Here is a 23,861-nt window from a genome sequence, read left to right on the forward strand (position 1 = left end):
TATTTTTTGTCTGCAAATGGAATGAATGTGTTACAGAGAATGTACTTCTACATATTGATGTCTGTATGTGTGTATGCATATATACCTATAACAAACTCGCTGACCTCCACGGAGCGGTCCAGTTAGAACCAGCCCATCCAACCCTGGCATGCCCAACTCCATAATTTCATAGCCATAGTTATTCCACCCCACCTGTGTTCAAAATACACACATACCTTCCATTGTCCACTTGTTATTGCAGCCATGACACACCTCCAGACACTGCCCTCTCCAGAGCATTAGAAGCCCTACACGTATGTTGTCTCACCCCATGTATTCTCAGGCTCTCCCACCATCTAGTCCTTGAACATACCTGCTTGTGTAATGGTCGGAAGGCCAAATGGTCTATCTAATTTTTGGGTAGTCCCACCAGGGACTTCCCTCTGTGTGCAAAGTAGACTTAGCAAATCAACAGTGTTACTCCCACTGGTAATATCCTGCCTGTGGTGTGAGTAGCAGTGCTTTGCTTACTCCTGCCCAGCTGGATATGACATACGCTGACAGCGCTATATAATACTTGGGTTGCTGTTGATTCCCTTCCATTCCTTTTGTATGCATTATTGTTACATCGTTCTTTCTTCATAGATGTGTGTATATATATATATATATATATATATATTATATTATATTATATTATATATCTGTATATAGCTGCGGTGGTGGTGCTGCGGTAGCGTTGTCGCCTCACAGTAAGACGTTGTCCTGTTCGATTCTCAGCTAAAGTGTCTTCTGTGTAGAAAAGAAACAACTCTTGACTGGATCCTTATTAATAACCAACCTTGCAGTTATACTCCAGGAACCCTTCCAGATAATATTAGTGATCATATGCTTACATATGTGATAAGACAAAAGTGAATATTCCACACACTCATAAACTGAAAACATCCCGCTCAAAAAAGTTCTTCAACCCAGATAACTTCCTTACTGAATTGCAGGCATGCGACTGGTCACCACTAACTCATCTTGAACTTAACAAAGCCGTGACCTACTTTAATACAAACTTTCTTCAAATCCTTGATCATCATGCCCCTTTTCACTCTACTAGAATAAGATCCAAACCTGCTCCATGGCTATCTAAACAAACAAAAGAAAAATGAGCCTTAGAAATCAAATCTGGGCCAAATGGAGAGGTAGTAAAAGTGCATCTGACCACCTCCTCTTCAAACAATTAAGGAATGCTACCAAGAAAGATACTGTTAGAGACAAAAGGAATATTATCTTCACCTTCAACAAAGCAGTCAAAAACCCTCAAAAATTCTGGTCAAGTGTTAATAAACTTCTTAAACCTGGACATTCACCGACTCCTACCCCTTCAGGCTTTCATCTCAACAATGCTACACAGATCCCTGAAGCCTTTAATAAGTATTTTACAGAAGCCATTCAATCGCTAGCTAACTCATTACCCACATCTACTGCTTCATTACCAAATACCTCTTTACCCTCATCTAAGACCTTTCAGATTCAACCCGTGCTACATCCCTTATTTATAAGCTTCTTAAAAACTAAAACCTTGCACCCCATCTGCTGATAAACTACCATCCGAATACTTACAAATAGCTGCAAAAGCTATCAAATATTCAGTATCCATACTGATAAATAGGACTATCACTGAGGGAACAATCCCAACCTTATGGAAAATATCTCATATAATTCCCCTACACAAAGGAGGCTCATCAACTGAACTCTCAAATTTTCGACCTATTGCCTTACTTTCCCCATTAGCCAAGATTATGGAAAGATGTGTTCATAAACAAATTCTTAACTACCTTCTTCAAAACAAACTTCTAGCCGACTGTCAACATGGTTTCAGACCATTCCACAGCACCACAACTGCCCTCCTTTCCTTCTCTGACACCATAAATATTAATAGAAACAAAAATCATTTCTCCTCAGCATTATTCATAGACCTTTCAAAAGCCTTTGATATGGTTAACCACAATTTACTTCTTGATAAACTAAACCTTTATTCTCTCAGCCCACACTCACTACAGTGGTTTAAGAGCTATCTCCAAAACAGGCAACAAGCAGTCCTATGGGAGAACAACCTATCTTCCTTACTCCCAGTAAATATTGGTGTTCCACAAGGATCAATCCTTGGCCCCCTTCTTTTTTCATTATTTATCAATGACCTACATCTCAATATACCTCAAGCCAACTGCATTCAATATGCTGATGACTCAACATTAATCTGCACTGCTAAAAATATTCCCTCCCTCCAGTCCCTCACCCAAACAGTCTTCTTAACTGTCGAAAACTGGTTTTTGCAACACTGCCTCCTCCTTAACCCCAAAAAAACTAAGCTTCTTCTCTTTACTCCCACTCATAAATCTCCCACACCTCTCTTTACTATCTCCTCAAATAATGCAACCAGTATTAACCCTGATAAGACCACTCGATTACTAGGGGTAACTATTGATAACAGTCTCAATTATGATGAACACATTAACACCACTATTAAAGCTGTAAACAAAAAAATTGGGACTCTCTACAGAATTAAACCCTTTCTGACCCCAGTAGCTAGAAAAACCATTGCTCAGACACACCTGATCTCCACCCTCTTCTATGCCTCACCTATCTATACTAACTTATCCAAAAATAACATTATCAAACTCTCTATCTGTTACAATAGCATAGCCAGATTCATTACTGCTACTCCCCTAAGAACACACCACTGTCTTAACCTCAAACAGCTAGACTGGTTAGAGCTAACTAATCACTTACACTATCAACAACTACTCATCATTCAAAAGACCCTCTTCTACCCTGATGCTACCCCCCTAGCCTTTCAAAACTGATAATCCCATAAAAACCTAGCCACACTCCGTTCTGCTAACAAACTCCTAGTATCTCTAACTAAATCATATAATAAAGCAGGAGATTCATTATTTTCAAATTCCATAGGTAAAATCTGGAATCAACTCCTCAAGAAATTACTAATCAAAACTCTACCTCTCTTTTCAAAAAACACATCAGAGAACATCTTAAAGCACAGTGGTTGTGTCCTTATGCTAATCCCGACTGAAACCATGTCCTCATTTACCTAATTTTTCCTCCCCTTTCCACTTTCTGAGCTCCTCACAAACACTTTCAATAGTTGGAGATTTGTATCTGAGAATGTAGACTTTGCCAGCAACCTTTTTTAACTTCATCTTGTGTTATTGTTTCTGTTTTAATAAGGCTAATACAGTAGTATATATTAGTAGTAGTGTTATAGTTTCTTTTTAATAAGTCTAATACAGTAGTACATATTAGTAGTAGTGTTATAGTTTCTTTTTAATAAGTCTAATACAGTAGTACATATTATAAGTTTATCTCCTATTTTTAGTATCTCTTTTGTGTTGAAATTGAATTTTCTTTTTTACCTTGTATTGTTTACTCATATTAATGCTTTATTGTGCCAAATTATTGTTTATTGCCTGTACTGGAGCTTTTCTCCCCGGGCCTCTACTGAAAACGGATACATGTCCAGCTAGACTAGCCCGGTCAACAAATGTAAAATAAATAAAATAAATAAAAATAAATGAATGGGCATACCTTCATTGAAGGTTGTTCGTCAGGCCTGGCAAGTCGGTACGTAAAAATCTACTGCCAATCATTAGCGGACCGGAGTTCCGCTGTGGCGACTCCTAACCGGGAAAAGCCAAAAGAAGAAGATTATATATCTGTATACACTTATATACATTTCCTACACTGGGCACTGCTTAGACCTGCGCATGTGCACTCAGACTTGCTTACTGGTACCTATATGTGTTTACTGCAGCTTATTTGTGCTTACACCTGCTTTCTAGTACCTTATTCATTATGACAGTGCCACTTTGCTTGAATGATATTTAAGTTAAATATCTCATGCGATACTCTAATGTCAGTTTTACTGCAAAATGATATTCATTCCACATGGAAAATTATATGTGCTATTGGGCTCGAACCAATGCCTGTTTGGTAGGTGGATGCTCTAAACACTACACTATTGACACATTGATTCTGCATGTTTTTCTCTTTTTGAATGAATATGATGTGTAAGCTATGCTCGGCAGAGGGCAGTGACATGCTGCGCTTTGCTTACACCTTCAATATTGCAGTATTTGAATGTATAATAGGGACACAGGGACAGAGAATCTAATTGTGAAAGTTCTAGGGACAGAGCTCAACATTCCACTAAGTGCTTGTGTGTTTCCTACTTCGAGTTTATTTCAATGTTTGTGGACACTCTTGTATGCTTAGCATACATTTCGGTATCCACAGACACTGAATTACTGACTTACTATTAGTGGCGGGCTCTACTAGTATGCATAGTAGGTTTTGCAAGTGTCGGGGCATGTTTATGCCTCCATTGAGCACTTGTACATACCCTGCACTTGCACACGTTTCCTGTGCATGTCGAGGTTGTGGCTGCACACCTTCATACATATTCATATGACGCTGCTGCACCATCTGTAGTGAGGACACTCAGCACAAGGCTAAAACCGTCCTTGCGCCGAGCTTCTTGAATCCCGGGGTTAGTCTTAACCTTCTTAGTCCTCTTCTGTTAGTTCTGTAGTCTGGACTTGTCCATCTAGGTACTTAACAGAATAAAATTCAACAAAACGTCTTTACTCCTCCCACAGGGAGGGCATCACAATGAGAGAGAGAGAGAGTATCCTAGATCTGCTAGCTGAAGTGATTTTTATCCAGACTAATCCTTTGTACTCTGTTTCTAGTTAATCCTCTAACTCTCTGGGTCACAAGTGGGATACCAGACCTGACGCAAGCTTTCGTTGTTTACTTTTGTGAAATGTCTTAGGTCTTCCAGGACAGAGAAATTATACTACTGCTCACAGCCACTTTCCAGTAACATCATATTAGATTAATGTACAGATGTGCCATGATACAAATATCAGTCTCCCAAGCTGTTGTCCAGGTTATAGTCAACAAAGATTTTTCAAATCAGCCAAGAGCTTATGATGATTTCGATCTTGCAAGGCACTGACTGTATTTATTGCAATGGGTATAATATATATATCATCTGTGCATGTTCTGATGGGACTCCTGTCATCAATAAAGAATCAGAGAGCATTAATCTTTTTATTAATACTTTTCTGCAACTCATCTATAGTGACTTATATGCACATTAGTATATGGTCAAAGTTATTATAATCAAGCTATTATGTGACTGTTTCACCAAATGACAACAACAAATGTCTGAACAGAAATGCTCATAGCATACAAATATGTAAACTAATAAAATAAAAAAAATGCTGAGTACCACAGTCAGAAAAAAATAGTTTTTATTAGGTTAAAAGCTTTCATCCAAAGCAGCAAATAGAACTTTTTCAAAACAACAAAACATTGTACAAACCATAAGAAAATACAAATACATAGTTAATCATGTAATAACATTGAATAAATAACAAAAGTTGGAACATTAAAATTCCATTCTTAAAAGTAATATTGTACAACAAAATAACCAAAAACATGATAGCATTTTATAGTTTATAGGCACATACCTTTAGCTTGCTGTTAATAGAAATGTTTTAATTTAAACATGGTGCTCTTGTCATGTTTAAGTGGAGTTGCCAAATTAATTCCTTGCACTCAGGTTTAATCTTCCATGGGCCAGTTTCCATAAATTCCACTACAGTCCTAATATCAGTACTAAATAACGTTTCATGGGAGGGATTCATGAAAGTCTACATAATTTTTACCATTTGTGCATCACTGCACGATGCATACACAGCCATGGCAAGTTTTAGATCATTTAAACTCATGTAGCGGCGTGCACTCACACGCAAATAGGGAAACTTTCATGGCATGCAAGTGTCAGCATAAGTAGTTGAATTTTATGCTAATGAAGTCAACTAACATGGTGGAATGACCCAATAAGCTGTAAGCAAACCATGTAGACTCCGTGTTCCTGTTGCCCGTGTATTCGGAAAATTTTCGAACACAGCCAAGAAAAGGAGTCTACACAGAAACAAGAGCAAGTGAAAGCTCTTAAAATTTGTATAGAGGTGACCTCAACAGGTAACATCACACATATTATGACCTAATTACACACTGTGGGTGCTAAAATATCAGAGTTACAATGTAAGAACTGCATCTTTAAGTGCCATGACATAAATGCACCATTGCTCCCCCACCTCCAAAAGAAAATATAATTGCACGTAATGCAGGCTGCTAAAATGTTTAAACATCCTGAAACAGAGTATTATATTGTACTGTAAGTATATATGTAGCAGATGTATGGGCAAAGTAATAGCATCCCTTGTATTTACAACATTGTGCTCCTGTGCAGTTTCTCTGCTGACACAGTTACTAACCATGTAGATTACAGGCTGTCAGCACAGTGAAGATGCAAATTAGGTAAAAACTGAAAAAGTTGGAATTGCTGAATCCCAAAAAAGAGTAACCTTGTAGGGTTGTTCACTTCATGCAAGCACTTCTACAGTGTTTTTGTTTTCAATGGCTGTTAACAGTAAGTGATGCCATCAGGGGGCTGTATCAGGTTACACATTCAAAGTTGTACAGGTAGGTCTGTGTAGGATGAAAGTGCATTTAAGCTGTGCACAAATCACAGGTTGTGTGTCATCCTTGGAATTTTTTTTGCAAAATGTGTCTTCTCTGTCGATTTCAAATAATTTTTGTATTTTTTTTATGTCCTCGTTTGTGAGATGCTGTGCTTATCGCACCCATGGGAAATGGAGGAATAAATGGCAACATTTGGGGTGCTTGCCATGTAAATAGTCTTGTGGCACCATGTGTATGTAGAGGGCTAGTGAGCAGATGATCCTGGTTTCACGTAAGGGGGGGGGGCAACCTTTCCTTTTTATACTCAGTGTTTGAGCTATATCATAGGAACAGAGGAAAGTAATTACAATTTTGCCAAGTTTGCTTTATTTACGCATAGCTGCATGGAGATGTGCAGGGTGAGTGGGGGTATACGGAGGTGCACCGAGCGCACTGATGAGCAAGCAGCAGGTGTGTGTAATAGATGCTAATTACAATATAAGCAGGTGAATTCCATTTTCATGGATCAGTCCAACATGCTGCAGCTATTCAACATGCTATAAAGTATCCATGTAACCTCGATTCTTGTTTTTCCTAAACACTTCCATACCACTAGAGTACACAAAAGGAAATTTTACACAATGTTATGGACTGCTGCAGCTCTGCTGCATATTTATGTGCTTCAGGCTAAATTCAATGCTGCTGGTGCTGATGACAATAGGCCTAGGCCGAGAAGGAGAGGAGTGTTCAGGCCCAGGGTAACTTATCAGACACTATATGACCTAGAAATTGTAGAGTACTACAGATTGGACAGGGGCACCTTACAAGAACTCTGTGAGCTCTGCTGCCCTCAACTCAGAACCAGAACCAATCAAGGCAAACCCATCCCAGTGGAAACTAAGGTATGTGTAGCCCTTAGAATATTAGCTGCAGGTATTTTTCAAAGACCAAATAGGGACATAATGGGCATGTCACAGGCATCAACATCCAGGATCCTCCACCAATTCCTGGATGCTATGCTCATATATGCCAGTGAGCACATATGTTTCCCTTGATTTGCTATCATTTTGTCAAGTTCACTGTAAGCGAATTATCATTTCTATGAAACATGAAAACAAAATTCACTATAGTGATCGACAAATCTCGAACTCTGAAGTGGTGAATGTTCTAATTCAACATAATTTGAACATTCACCACACTTCCAGGAACAACATTACTGTGCATTCCACAATAAAGAACGTGCTTGTTGGGGAGCAAGCCCATGTGTGGAGCTGCACCACCCACACCCCCTGCTACTTAGATATACAAACTTGCACTATAGTGAGGGAAAGGGGACATTTCCCAATCCCCACTATAGTGTGATCTGCATCAAAATGTAGAAATTCACAACAGCGAATGCTGTATTGCATTTGCTGTTGTAAATTTCTACATTTTGGCATTTGTTTTTCCAATTCTACCAAATGGTAGTTTCGCACTAATGTAAATTGCACAAAATGCGATCAGAAAAATGATTGCAAGCCGTTTTCCCTGTAGTTCTGAGGAGAGGGCCAGCAATATGCAACAGTTATACTGTGTAGTACACTACATGAAGTACTGGGTGCTATAGATTGCACTCATGTACACATCAAGGCACCACCTGGTGAGCAGGGTAGAATCTACATGAACCTCAAGGGATACCATTCCACCAACAGCCAAGTCATGTGCAATGCCCAGGGAATAATCTTGAATGTGTGTGCTGGCAACCCTGGCAGTTATCATGACTCCCATATCTAGCACACATCACAACTGTACCAGGTGTTTGCTAGGGGGTCATCCCACAGGGTCATTTACTGGAGGATGCTGGCTCTGCACTAGAACCGTGGATGATGACCCCCATCAGAAGTGCACACACACCTATGGATGAACCCCATAATGAGGCACCTGCTGAAACCAGAAACATCACAGAGCATGTGTTTGGGATGTTGAAGTCATGGTTCCAGTGCTTAGATACATTTGGTGGAGCCCTGCAGTATAATCCAGAGACATGTGCACAAGTCTTCACAGTATGGGTTATGCTACACAATCTTGTCTTGTGGAAACAGCTGCAGCAGTATCAGCTAGGGGAAGGGACACACATCTCCCCACCAACGTGTAGGTCACCAGAGCTGCAGTCAGAGGAGGGGTCAGAGGGGAAACCACCAGCTGCTGTGCCTGCAGGCAGATGTAGGGGTGCTCAGTATGCCCTTGCTTTGGTTAAAAGATAACACATAGCACATTCACTGATGTACTAGGTGCCTAATACCTTTCTCCTGCTTGCACACATAGTAAAATTGGTGCCAGGCAATGCACACAACTTGTACATCCCCATGTACTGGCTGTGAACTGCTTGCATCAGACAGAGTCAGCCCTAAACTCAAAATGTGTCTACTGCTGCATTTGCAAGGTAAGTCCTGAACCTAGAGAGTAGTTTTTGAATAATATGATTGCATATCCTTGTATTTAGCAGGTTGGAACAGGAATTAAGTGGATTTGTGCAAAAAGCACTTTGACATGTGACAGCAGGGAGACCTTTAGTTTACTCACATATGTCTATTAGTAAGCAGTAGGCCTCTGTTTCAAAGATTCTCTTTTTTTTTTTTTTTTTTTTTTTTTTTCCAATAATTCTTTTATTTTCAATAATATGAAACAATGCATACAGCAAGAAGGAAAAAAAAAACATTGTAGTAGTGAACATTAAAATGAGGCGTTGAATAATTACAGAATATAATAAGTATCCAAGCAGTTTAACATAGATATAAGTGAGAAAGAGGGTAAAACATAAGAAAAGCATTGTCATTGATAAAACCAAACAAACTATTATATACAGTATTTACAACATAATGTGCTGCACTTCCACTACCATAATAAAGCTTGAAGTAATAGGAGCAAAAAGCAAAAAAGAAAAAAAAATAAGGAAAAGATATTAAAAGAATTATCATTGGTTCTCCATAAGTTAACAAGGACAAGGGTATATGATGCTTTAGATGTACTCCTGAGGAATTATTCACTAAGAACTAAATCTAAAAGTTTCTTCCATAGTTTACTAAAATAGGCTCTTTTTTTTGGACCTTTTATAATGAATTTATGTGCAGAAATATGTTTATGAGCCATTTCTTTGAATTTTCCCCAACTAAGTTTGGTGCGATCTAACCAATTGCTAGTGACGTATAGTTTAATAAGTGAACAGAGGATAATTAAAATGTGAAGTTGCATTTTTGATACTTTTGATGTAGGAATGTGAAGAATAGCTGTTTCCCACGAGAGTGTGGAGGTGTAATAGCCCATTTTTTCCAGACGGACTTTCAGAGAACACCAGAGTTTGTAGGAATACTTGCAATACCACATAATGTGAAGCAAGTCCGCTGACATGAACAACAGGTGCAGGAGGGAGATGTATTGGCATTAAATTTATTAAGAATTACAGGAGTATAATAAGCATTGTTGTTGAGCATCATTTGTGTATATAGGAGTTTTTTGAAAAGAGAGAGCTCTAGAGTAGATTTTATAGCTGATAATTTTTGATCCTCTGTAATGGTAGGTCCGATGGTATTCCAGTAGTTGGAGAAAAGACAGTTTGAATCGTAAATCATGTTAGTCAATAACTTATAGGAGGATGATATTGTTTTTTTAATGCTTGAAATTGCAGAAATAACTTCAACTAGTTTGTTTAATTCCTGAGTATTGGGAGAAAAGTTAAAAAATTGTGCCAGTATAGTTTCTCTTAGTTGTCTAAGAATAACTGTGTATTTTTTATTAGTACCCAAGATTAACCGTAACTCAGGTAAAGTTTTAGACCTATGTTTGAGAATATCCCATACATTGAGATCTTTGATGAGAGGGAATTTAGTAAGGTCAATCATTACATTGTTAATTTTAAGATTTGGGTTCTGATGCAACGGTTGCAGAAGAGGTAGAGATCTTTCCATATTGATATCTTTAATAAGATTTTGGAAAAGCCTGATTTTATGTTTCAGAGATTGAGCTAAATTACAGTTGTTCAAAGAAGTAATAGATAGAAAGGGAATAGCCTGAGGGTTAATTTTGTTAGATATAACATGTTGATACCAAATTCTAACCCAGGCTGGATAATGCGTTTGTGTTTTGATGTTAAGATTTGAGATAGACCAAACTCTAATTGAGCAGATAATTTTATAGTATAATTGGAAGTTTGGAAGACTTAGCCCCCTTTTCCTTAGGGTAGGTTAGTTTAGGGTAAGCAATCCTCACTGATTTAGGGAACCAAATGAAACCAGCAATTTCTTTGTTGATTTTGGAGAAAAAATTATTATAGACTAACACATCCAAAGCATTGAGTTGAAATAGAAGTCTAGGTAAGATATTCATTTTCACAATAGCTGCTTTGGACAGGAAAGCTAAATTCATATGCTTCCATCTTTGTAAATCTTGTTGTATGTTAGACCATGTTTTTAGTAAATTATTTTGAAGCATAGAGGCTTGATTATGTACAAAATGGATACCTAAATATTTAAGGCTATATGTTATTCGGAAAGAGGATTCAGGGAAGTAAAAGGATTTATGGGAGTTAGGGTTTATTGGGAATATATGAGATTTTTTATTGTTTATTTGATAATCTGATGCGAAAGAGAATTTCTTTATGGCATCGAGAATTTTGGGTAAGTCTGTATTGGGTGACTGGAAATATAAATTGAGATCATCAGCAAACGCTGATAGTGCAACCTGTGTGTTTAGTATTTTAGGTATATTGTGATAAGTATTCTGAGTAATATAAAGAAAGAAAGGCTCAATAAAAATGTTAAAAAGGAAGGGTGAGAGTGGGCACCCTTGTCTTGTTCCATTAGTGATCAAAATTGGCTCAGATCTCTGTTTGTTAATGTAAAGGTAGGTTTGGGAGTTTGTATAAAGTGTTCTAATCATATCCGAAAAGGAATTAGGCACACTAAAATGGGACAAGGTGGCAAACAGAAAATCCCAGTTAACTCTGTCGAAAGCTTTGGAGGCTCTAAAGTTAGGGCGTATATTGATTTCTTCCTTTTTGGTAAATTGTATAAGGGAATCCAGGGTTAACGATTATCCCACGTGTGCCTATTACTCATAAAACCAGCTTGGTCAGGGGAGATTAAGGACGGAGAACTTTTTAATCTACTTGCTAATATAGCAGCAAAGATCTTGATGTCAACATTTATTAACGAGATTGGTCTGTAATTGTGAGGATCTGCTTTGTCTTGTTTATTTTTAATAGTAAAATAGTTTTCGAAGTTATTCCAATGTATATCAGTAATACCTTCTTTAATAATGTAGTTAAAGACTTTCAATAGTATGGAGGAGGTATTTGTGCAGAAAGCTTTGAAGAAGTTAGTAGTAAAGCCGTCAGGACCCGGGGCTTTGCCTAATTTTAAATTTTTTATGATGTCCTGGACTTCTTGAATGTCGAACGGGGCAGATAAAAGGGAGATTTGGTTAGTATTAAGAGAGGGGAATTTAATAGAATTAAGAAAAGACTCCATCTGAGGCTTTAGATTATCACTTTTTTGTCCGCTATAGATTTCTGAAAAAAGTTCAAAAAACAGGAGTATTATTTCAGTATCTGATTTGTATATTTTCCCTTGGTATTGAAGGGTAGAAATTCTAGGAGCACCATTATTATTTTTTAGTATTCTTGCTAAGGTTCTTGAGGGCATTTGTGCCCATTCAGAATATGTTGCAATGAATTTCTGTTCCTGAAAGGAATAATTCTGTGAATAAAGTTCATATAGATCTTTGCGCGTCGCATTGATCAGTTCTATAGTTTGTGGGTCAGGATAATCTCTGACTTTTTCCAGAGAGGAGAGTTTCAAGGATAAAGTATTTTCTTTTTTCATGTTGAGCTTTTTAAGAAAGGAAGCTTGGCTAATCAGAAAACCCCTCATTTCAGCCTTGCATGCCGCCCAATGTATGTCTGGGGGAATTTGGGACTCTGTGATATTCAAATCAAGATCTATTAACATGTTATTAATTTTTTTAATTATATCTTTATTATTTAGTAAATTATTGTTAAGTGTCCAGTTGGCAAAAGTAAAATCAGGTGTAGTGAACCTAATTATAAGAGAGATTTTGGCATGATCAGAGAAGCATCTGGGCTCGATATTAAAAGTATTCTTAAATTTGGATAAGGGGTCTGAGATTAAGAAAAAGTCAAGACGTGACCATGATTTGTGACAGTTGGAGTAAAAGGTATATAGATTTTCCTTAGTCGAAATATTACTAAAGGTAATAGTGTCTATAAGATTAAAATCAGATATAAGCTCCTCTAATGCTATAGAAGCTTGAAAGTTATAAGAGGATGATTTGCTTGTGCGATCTAGACTGGGATCTATAACCGCATTCCAGTCCCCACCTACAATGAATAAGTGATTTGGAAATGAGTTCAGTATATTATAAATTTCTAAAATAAAAGTCTGTTGTTGTGAGCATGGACCATAAAGATTTAAAAACATAACTGGTTTATCGGAGTCTGGTATGGTAGTTGTAAAGTAACACCATCTGCCGTTTGTGTCAGATTTATATTCATTAATAGTTTCCTGGAATTGTTTCTTAATTATGATGGCCACACCCTTCGAATTTGTGCTGTCACCAGCGCTTATTATAGACCTAATCCATTTTCTATTTTTTACTTTTTCCCACTCAGAATTAGATAAGTGTGTTTCCTGTAGAAAACATACGCTAGCATGAGATTTAAAAACAAGGTGTAATAGTAATTTTCTTTTTGCAGTATTTTGTAAGCCATTTATATTCCAAGAGTCAATGGACCAGCTCATGGGTGTTAAAACCAAACAAGGTATAGGCACATGATATAATTAGTATAATTAAAATAATGTGTGGGTACATTACTTTTGTGTTGGGAAGAGTCTACCCTAGGTTTGCGAAATAAAAGACGGGAGATGGAGAACCACTTCTGCTCTTTAACAGCAAAACAGTTGAATGTAAAGGAAGATGCAGCATAATACTTCTTCTGAAATAACCCGGTGCCTACCCACCCGAACCCCTTAAGTGAAGAAGTATATAGACAAACCAAAAACAACATTAACAATTCTATACATATATACAAAGAAAATCTCATCCAAAAGATTATCAGACCAGATCTCACTTCGGTGCACATAGAGCCTCCACTTGTAGAGAGTACACCAATTTTCATGTACAGTAAGCCTGACCTAAAGTATATAAATATATATTTGTAAGCCTGAACAGTTAAAAACACAGTGTATATAACAAAGAAGCTCTAAGGATACCGTACATAACATATTTGTTACTAGAATCAGCAGTTCTTGTGAGAATGTAATCACAACTGTAATACCGTAACATTGGCATATCATTAAAATCTTGATAAACTTATCTAACAGTATAATGTGTTACTAGAGATAAAACCCATTTAAAAGAGGTTGTGACTGTTTAATTAATGAGCTGCACATTATAGGTACTTATGAAGCATGTTGAATGAAGATAAGTTTACACTGAACATATTCCAATAAAAACAGAACTATTTATAACCTAAAAGTCTTGTTATATATGTGTAACCCACCCTTCATCTATGTTAACCTTTTGCTAATTTTAAGCACTTCAGGTTAATATTTAAATGATCTTAGAAATCCGATTGTAACTACCCCTAACCTATTAGAATGAAACTATAATTTATTATAACAATTTACTATCAAACTATGTAATCTGAATGTACCCATGAGTATTTTAAACATGTCTTTCTTTAATACCCATTTCTGTGTTAATGGTTATAGATGTTTATAAAAACTATTAGCTATAACTATTACAGTAAAACTATTATAGTAAAACAGTAAAAAAGTAAGACACTAAAGGTATGTATGCAAAAATCTCTCACCCCATAAACAATATTGCTCATAGATAAAGATTCTACAAGAATGCCTTGCTCTATTTTAAGCACTGCTGCTTTCAGCAGAAAAAGTGTATATTTCCAGTCAATAACATCTGTTCTTTATAGGACACATAACATATACTAGAATACAAGCACTCAAATTAATGCTTTACACATATTTAGCAAACTTATATGTGCACCTTAATATAAGCTTCTGTTTTCCTCAGTTTACTTATTTTGGCATAATATGCCAGCACAGCCAGAGCACGCATCTCATTACTACAGTCTTGGCTTGATTGTTGTATGTAAACAAACACAAATTATTACAGAGAAAAAGAAGAAAAAATAAATATTAATATACTGAAAATATCACTTAGTTGGTTAAATTGCACTAACCAGCTGCACTACATACAAAAAGTCACTTCCTGACTTCTAATACGTGAACATTAAGCATTTTAGCGTTTATTGTAGTGTGTGTTTGTGCCTTTAAACTGCATAATTTTGTACATACTGGGGCAAGGGACTCTGCTTGTTAAAACTTCAGTAACTCTAACAGCAAAAGCTGATCGCTAACCAAAACTATACAATGGAATATAAAAAAAACAGTATGCAGAGTTTTTTTTTCCTTTTTTTAACATAGAGCGCTGCAAGCGCGATCGATGGGGGAATAAATTCACTGGCGCGCATATTGTAGAGTCACAGCAAAGGATATCCCGCTGGGAACCTCGCGGCGAAGTTACGTTCCTTGTTGACACGTGGATCTACCTTTAAACGGAAAAAAGACTGTTTTAAGTAATTTAAACAGTCCTGGACCTGCTAAACATCTTTTTAAAACGCTGGATAACAAGCGACTGTATAGCTGAAGCCTCCGGTGAGTAGATTACAATTAAGAGAAGTACATCTGTAGAAACGCTCGTGCTGGAAGTTTGTGAGTTTATGCTAGTTCAGGAATCTTGCTAAATACTTTTTGAAATGTCTCTCTTGCTTCAATTAGGGATGTTATAGTGTATTTAATATCGTTTTGGTAGAAAATCAGTGTGCTTGGAAACGATTTGAAACCTAATGTTTCTCTTGATGAGGTCTGAGCAGAACGGGGCTAATTTCTGTCTGCTTTCTTTAATGGAGACAGGTAAATCTTGTGTGAAGTTTATTTTATGCTTGTTCCACGTAAAATTTTTATTTTTTTTTGCTGCATAAAGGATCTGTTGAGTGGTTTGGAAGTTAAGTAATCTTGTGTAAACTTGGCGAGGGGCTGTAGCATCTTGTCTTTTATGCAAAGCACGGTGTGCTCTCTCAATTATAATAGTGTTTCTTCCTTCTTCTGAATGTAAAAGTGATTCAAATATTTGTTTTGTTATAGTAAGCAGGCCTTGACTGTCATAGCTTTCAGGGAGACCTCTTATTAAAATATTATTGCGTCTGCTCCTAGCTTCAAGATCTGTAAGTTTTGACTGCAGATCCGACAAGGAGGCTGTTTTGGCACGTAGTTCTTCTGATATAGACTGTATTTGGAACTCATTAGATTGTACTTTTTGTTCAAGTGTGTCTACCCTGTCCACAATTTGATTGATAGATTTTCCTATGGTTGAAAGGTGTTCCGAGAAACTTTGTATAGCTGAGTGGATGGGCTGAAGGGCCTGTTTAAGTTCTTCCATGTGAAAGCCGGGATCTTCTTTGTTACTTGTGTCACTTTTTGAGGATTCAGTATTTTGTTTATTTGTTCTCTGCCTTTTTGAGAGAGCCTCCTTTTCAGGAGAAAAAATTGCTGATGCTTTAACTTTTATTGTTTGAGTATCCATTGTAATAGAGTCATTTGTTGTTTTAATCTGCCTAGCCATGAGGAGCCGGAGTTATTACAGACAGCAGTAGGCCTCCCTGAATCACTTTGGGAAGAGAAAAAGAAAAAAAGAAAAAAACCACTGTGAGAGAGCCAGAGAGGATGAGAGTCTGTTTTGCGTTTTTCCCACTTCCAAGGTAATGCAAGTTCCGCAAATATGAAGGTAAAGCAGCTCTTTTTGGAGTAAGTATATCTTAAGAAAAGTATTTGAGGTGAGGAGCTCTGTGCATAAGCTGTTCACTAGTCGACCACCATTTTGGAATCCCCAGTTTCAAAGATTCTCATATTCCTGCCCTTGAGGTATACTGATGCTCACTACACTTCCGCAGTGGTGCAGTGGTAGCATTGTTGCCTCACAGCAAGAGGTTCTCCCTTTCGATTCTCGGTTGGAGTGCGGGGAGTGCCTTCTGTTTGGAGTCTGCATGTCATCCCCATGGTTGGGTGGGTATTCGAAAGACATGCGTAAATGGGCGTGCCTTCATTGAAGGTTGGACGTCGAGCTGGCACCTTGGTGTTCATGAAAATCTACTGCCAATCATTAGCGGACCAGAGTTCCGCTGTGGCAACCCCTAACCGGGAAAAGCCAAAAGACAACAACAACAGCCTTTGTGCTAGAAAATCTGTAAAGAGAGAAGTTAGACAGTAATGATACACATTATAGTTTCTGACTTCACAACCCTTCCGAAGATCAAACAACAAGCAGGAAGCAGAACAAGGAGAGATTAAAGAGCATTGTATCCTTGTTTGTGCCATAGCAGTATCAACTTTGCATACCCACAAAAGAACAGGCAATGCTTGTTTGTGACATAACAGTACATGAGCTGTCCCCACCCCCCAAGAGCAGTGTAGCCTTGCTTGTGTCATAACAGTAACTCAGCAATGGTCCCTCCAAAAGAACAGTATATGGCTGTTTGTGCCATACAACCTGGCCTTCACTTGCTGGAAAATGCATATCATATAACTCTCAGTTAATATCCGCACACGTTTTAAGGCCAAGGATATTGAATGCCTTACACACTTGAATGTCTCACAGTACTAGTCAGAAAACATATGAAGTAATAGGAAACACAGACATGTAAGACAGAGCTGTATATTTGCAAGCAGAATTCTAACAGGTTGTGTGATCAGTATGTGCACTACATCCAAATATAATAAGGAGGGTTAAAAGTACAAGTCACAGTTGAAGATCTCATAGCAGTGTGCATTCTGATGCATTTGTTTGTGTGAGCAATGACTTCACTTCTTTGCTGAAAGCTGTTTGTGAGGCAAAGAGGGCTAAGGCATCCATCCTGTTTTCTGGATCTGCAGTGGTGTGAGAGTTTAAATCCCGAATTATGTAGAAATATCTGATGTGCAGTACCATTTTGTAGTGTTTATGTCATACCCTGCTCTTGCTGAGTTCACATATGTCTCCTTTTTCATTTGTTTTCCTACTTTTCTTTTTTTTTATTCCACTGTTTTTGCGATGCATTGCATAGCGCAAACACAAATAACTGCAGGTCTTGGCTGTGCTTATGTGGCTTGCGCAAAGCATGACATTGCTGAATCTGGACCACCTAGGAAGCAGATAGGCAGACATAGAAACCGGATACATCCAGTAAATGCTTTTGGCCATTGCAAAAACCTGGCATAGAGTACAGATGGTACTTAGTTACCACTAACTGTCACACATTAGCAATTGCGGCTCGTTAGTTAACCATAACACAAATCTGTTGCGCAATGCATACTTTTCAACTGTTTAGAATTTTGCATCACATTTTTGTCCTGTTTCTCATAAAAATTGCTTTTCTGGCAAATAATTTGAAAATACTTGAGCACTGAAGCCAGAAAACAATGATAGACATTTTAATTTCAAAATTCCTACCCTTCAGAAAATTCACATTAATGCAAAGCATGTTATTATATGAACTGTATAAGTTTGTAAGAACAGTATATAAAATGTGTTCCTATGTTTGGTCCTTTTGCAACCCAGTATGTATGGATTTGTCCATATTTCTTGCTATAAAAAGTTGAGAGGAACAATGTGCTATGGAAATGTGTGCGTGTGTGTGTATGTGTGTGTATGTATATATATATATATATATATATATATATATATATATATAAATTATATATATATATATATATATATATATATATATATATATATATATATGGGTATACTACACATGATAGAAATGTCATATAACTGAAATTCATATGACTGAGACCAGAACATCAAAAGTTCAAAACACTGAAAACTCAATTGTCAGAAACTCATAACACTGACACATTAAAGTAAAAGGTATATGCCCTTTTCCCCACTGTAGTGCATTCCTGGGGTTAGTATATATAGTTAAGGGGTGTGTGGGAGGCCCCCCCCACATTGGGGGTGTTGCCCCCCCACATATGTTATACATTTGAAAACATGCAGATGGATACTTATAACTGCAATGAATAACTCTTTGCAGAAGACAATATATGTCTAAACTATGTGGGGGGCTACGCCCCTCACACTCCCAATGTGGGAGGGATGTGCTCCCCACACCCCCCTAACTATATATACTAACTCCAGGATCACACTACAGTGGGGAAAAGGGCATATACCTTTTTACTTAAATGTGTCAGTATTATGAGTTTCAGTCAAATGAATTTTCAGTGTTTTGAACTTTTGATGTTCTGGTCTCAGTCAAATGAATTTCAGTCATATGTAATTTCGATCATGTGTAGTGTCATGTATTATATATATATGTGTGTGTGTGTTTGTGTGTGTGTGTGTGTGTGTGTGTGTGTGTGTGTGTGTGTGTGTGTGTGTGTGTGTGTGTGTGTGTATATATATATATATATATATATATATATATATATATATATATATATATATATATGTATATGATGCTGTCTGATTTCAGTCCATGTATTGGCCAATTACCCACAAGCATTACAACCCTGGGGTCTCAGTTTATTTTTTTTCCACACGTATATCAACCACCCGACAAAGTGTAATTTATAGTGTTGTGTGCTCCCTCATGGATGCTTATAACCTTGGTCTGCTAAACTCAAGCATCCAAATAAGCTCAATAAGTGTACTTGTGATTTTATACAGCTAGGCGTCTAAGCAGCCTATTAGGCTATTAGCCTCATATGACGCTATGAATCTATGTGCCTATGCAGGCCTCCCAAGCTGTTGTTCCTCACATGGCCTGCTGAAGTCATCTACTATAAGTTCACCTGCACTCCTCTATGAGTTAGACTTGTTCTGTGGCATGTGGGTTAAGTACTGTGTTCTGTAGTCTGTTCACTGCGATAGGTAGGGGTTCTGTTCTCCCTTTAGTTGAGTGTATGTGTGTGTGTGTGTGTCACTAGTCAGCTGAATAGATAAGCTATATTGCAGTTACTTCTTCAATGGCATGGCTGGCCCTTTTTCTGATACCTGCTCATCCCTACACATTCATTCCATACCAGCCTCCCAAGCTGTTGTCTCTCACAGGGCCTGCTGATGTCATCTAGTATAAGTTCACCTGCACTACTGTATACATGAGACTGTTGCCTTGCTATGTGAATTAAACTCAGTGTTCTGTAGTCTGTCTACTTAGAGAAGTAGGGGCTCTAATCTCACTGCACTCTAGTGTGTGTGTGTGTGTGTGTGTGTGTGTGTGTGTGTGTGTGTGTGTGTGTGTGTGTGTGAATGAGCTATAATTTGATATTACAGAGAGCATTTTACACCAGCAGGTGGGACACATATCTTGTCCTCAATAGACACTGCTGATTTCATCAACTATAAAAGGTTGACTGACACACTACAAGTCATACTTGTGCCATGGCTTGTAGGTTAGGTTCACTGTTCTGTAGTCTGTGTACTTAGATAAGGGCACAGTTCTCACTGCAGTCAACTGTGTGAGTTAGCTGTAACTTGATATTACAGACAGCATTTTACACCAGCAGGTGGGACACTGTTATTTCCATATGCTCAACAGACTATTTTATTTTATTATTTTTATTTTATTTGCAATTGTTTAACCAGGATAGTCTATTGGGCCTAAAGAACCCGCTTTCAACGGAGTCCTGGGGAGAAAAGCTCCACATACAAATCATACAAAGATTCTATTCTACATACAGATTATACAAAGGTTATGTTACACACATAGTTTACATGAGGATTAAAGAAAAAACATTGTAGAATTACAATTATAAGTTAGTCAAAAACGCAAACAAAATTTTTTTTTTTTTTTTTTTGCTAAAAGTTGCAGGGAACAAACAAAGAGTTGTATGCTAGAAGCAAGCATGAAGTTGCTAGCTGGGATTTGAGGAAAGGAAAGAGGAAAAGTGTTGGGAGAAGAGAGTAGGTTAGGAGGGATGTGCTCAGGAGCATTTCCAGGAGGATGTTAAATGAGAGTGTAGTGATTTTTTAAAGGATGTCAGGTTAGCAATAGTACGAATGAAGGGGGGAAGGGTGTTCCATAGGCGTGCTAGTGAGAAGGACAGGAGGTTTTGTCCTGGAGGGTGTAGGGGTCTGTAAACTTCTAGGAGGTTTTGATTATTAGATCTTAGAAGTCTTTGAGTTTTATGCATTTTGAAGGTAGTAGAGAGAGGGACAGAGGGAAGGCTGGAAAATGAGTTTATGTGCATAGGTGAGCTGAGTGTAGGAGAGGTAGTTGGGAAGCTCTAGCCAGTTGAGTTTATGGAGAGGTACACAGTGATGGGTGGATGATTTGTTACTTGTGGCGAATCTGGCTATTTTATTGTAACAAGAGGACAGTTTGGTTTTCAGAGAAGATTGTAGGTTAGAAAGAAGAGGGGCACCATAGAGAAGGGAGGGAAGGAGAAATGTGGTAGAGAGAGAGTAATTTTGGTAGTTGAGGTAAGGAACCGATTGTGACAGTAGAACATGCCCAGTTTTAGGTGAGTTTTTTTATATTTACTAGTAGGTGGGAGTTGAATTTGAGTTTGTCATCAATTTGGACCCCTAGTAGTTTAGCTTCAGATACCAGCTCAAGAGGTATGTTATTTTGGCTGATGATGGAGAATAGAGATTTATCATAGTGATGTGTTTTGGAGGGGGTAAATATCATAAGTTTAGTTTTAGCAGCATTGAGTGCAAGATGGTTGTCCTTCATCCATTGTTCTGTGGTGGTGAAGGCATCTTGAGTAAGGTTTAGAAGAGTTGGGATGGATGAGGCAGCACAGATGATTGTGGAGTCATCAACATATTGAATAATGTTTGCAAGGGAGATATAGTGGTAAAAGTCATTAATGAAGATGTTGAAGAGGAGGGAGCCTAAAATAGAACCTTGTGGAACACCTGTAGGGGTGCTGAGGAAGGAGGAGGTGGCTTTTTTCTACTTGACAGCTTGTTGCCTATTGGAGAGATAGCTAGTAAACCAATAGAGGGAAGAGGGGGAAAGGTTTAGGTTAGATAACTTAGTAAGAAGTAGGTTATGAGAGATAGTGTCAAAGGCTTTAGAGAGATCGAGTAGGATGGTAGATACAGTGAGGCCAGAATCTCTTGCTTTATTTACAGTTTCAAGGAAGGATGGGATGGCAGTCATAGTACTATGATGGGGTCTGAATCCGTGCTGTGTGGGAGTTAATAGATTGTTGTCCAGGAGATGGGGAAGTAGTTGTAGATGGATACATTTTTCTAGGACTTTTGAAATGGGAGAGAGGATGGCGATGGGATGGAAATTGGTAATATTGGTGTTGGTACCACCTTTATGTAGGGGAATGATGTAGGCTTTTTTCCAGATTTGAGGAACAATACTTTCTTGGATGGAGCAGTTAATTAGTATACTGATAGGGAGGGCAATGGTTTCTGCAGCTATGCTAAGGAAGTAAGAGGGAATGTTATCAGGGGCATTAGTGCACGGTTTTAGTTTTTTTAGGAGTTTTTTATGATGGATATAGGAATAGGTTTAATGAAAAATGGTGTGGGAGTGGAGTGAGTGGGAGAAGTTGGAGGGGGAGAAGCATGATGAGGGGTGGGAGAAGTTGGAGGGGAGGAAGTCTGGGGAGAAGTGGGAGAAGTTGGAGGGGGAGAAGCAGGAGGAGAGGTGGGAGAAGTCTGAGAAAAAGTGGAGGTAAGAGAAGGGTTGTTATTTGGGAAAGAGGAGGTGAGTTTGGAAATAGAGTCTATGAAGGAGGAGTTGAATTGAGTAGCAAGATCTGTGTCATCTACATTTGGGCAAGGGATAGGGTTTTCGGTGGTCCCGGGTTTTAAGAGGGTAGTTATACCCTTCCAGAATTTTTGAGGGTTAGTTTTGTGGTTACTTTGGAGTCAGGTGAAGTAGTTATGATGGTCTGCAGAGATAAGTTTTTTAACTGAGTTACGAAGAGTTTTGTATTCATTGAGGGAAGGTGTAGATTTGTTCTTTTGATATTGTGTCCAGGCTTTGTCTCTAAGTCGCATGGTGGTAAGGGTGTTTGTCGTTAACCAGGGGGTGGATTGTTTTTTTAATCTTTTGGTTTTTAAAGGAGCATGGGTATCTAGAAGGTTTAGGAATGTGGTGTTAAAGTGAGTGATTGCATCTTCAAGGGGTAGAGTTTTTAAGGGGTACCAGTTAAGTGTTTGTAGGGAGTTGCAGAAAGCTTCAGAGTTAAAGTTTTTATGGCAACAGGTAGTAATGTAATTATGAGTGACTTGTAAGGGAGAAGGAAGACGTCTAGTGAAGATAGGAAGGTGGTCACTGAGGAAATCAGGTATGGTTCCGCAGTCTGGGTAGTAGTGAGGGTGGGAGACTAGAATCCAATCTAGGATGTTGCCACTGGTGAAGTCTTTGCATGGTCTAGTGATGGAGTTGATGAGTTGAGAGTAGTTGTATAGGCTGATGTTAAGGGAGTGAGTTGGGGACTGAATGGAGGACCAGTTAATATTGGTATCTCCCATGATTATAGTTTCATTATTAATGTTTGTTGAGAGCCAGGAGAGGATTTCTTCAAGTATTGGTATATTGTCTCCTGGGGGAATGTAAAGAGAGACAATGTATATATATTTGTGTTTGTTCAGCTAGAGATGGGCCAGTATTAATTCTGCATTATGGAACTGGGGGATGGCTTTATTATAGGATGTTATACATAGGGAGGATGAGTAGAGTAGCACTACTCCACCACCCTTTTTATAGCTTCTGTCTGATCTGATGATTGAGTAGTTAAGTGGTACTATCTCTGAGTCTTTTATGTGTGGTTTTAGCCAGGTTTAAGAAATGGCTAGGATGCCTGGTTTGTTGTGAAATAGCCATGCATGTAGATTTGGAATTTTGTTAGTTATGCTTTGTGCATTAAGGGATGCAAATAGGATGGATTTAGAATTTGAGGATGGGAGTTTTGGGCCTGGGTTGGGGTGTATATCACCGGATAGTAGTATGGAAGTTAGGAGCTGAGTTATGTAGTATAGGTATTTGAATTGTTTTGGTTGAGAGGTGTAGGTTAGGGGATAAGTGGAGGAGATAGGGTGGAAAGTGTGTGTACAGGTGTTATGAGAAGGGATTGGTTTGTAATGAAACCACAGGATGTGGTTGGAGGGATAAACTTCAGGAGAGATGCAGTTGGTATAGTAGGTGTGTGATATGTGGAGAGGGTAGGTTGTATGTAGGAGTAGGGTGTGGTTGAAAAGGTAAGGCTGGGTGAGATTGTAGATAAGGATAAGGTTTAGAAGGAGTAGTAGTTGGA

The sequence above is a fragment of the Protopterus annectens genome, chromosome 1.part0, assembly GCF_019279795.1.
Source record: "Protopterus annectens isolate FY-2018-M chromosome 1.part0, PAN1.0, whole genome shotgun sequence".
Classification (NCBI taxonomy): domain Eukaryota; kingdom Metazoa; phylum Chordata; order Ceratodontiformes; family Protopteridae; genus Protopterus; species Protopterus annectens.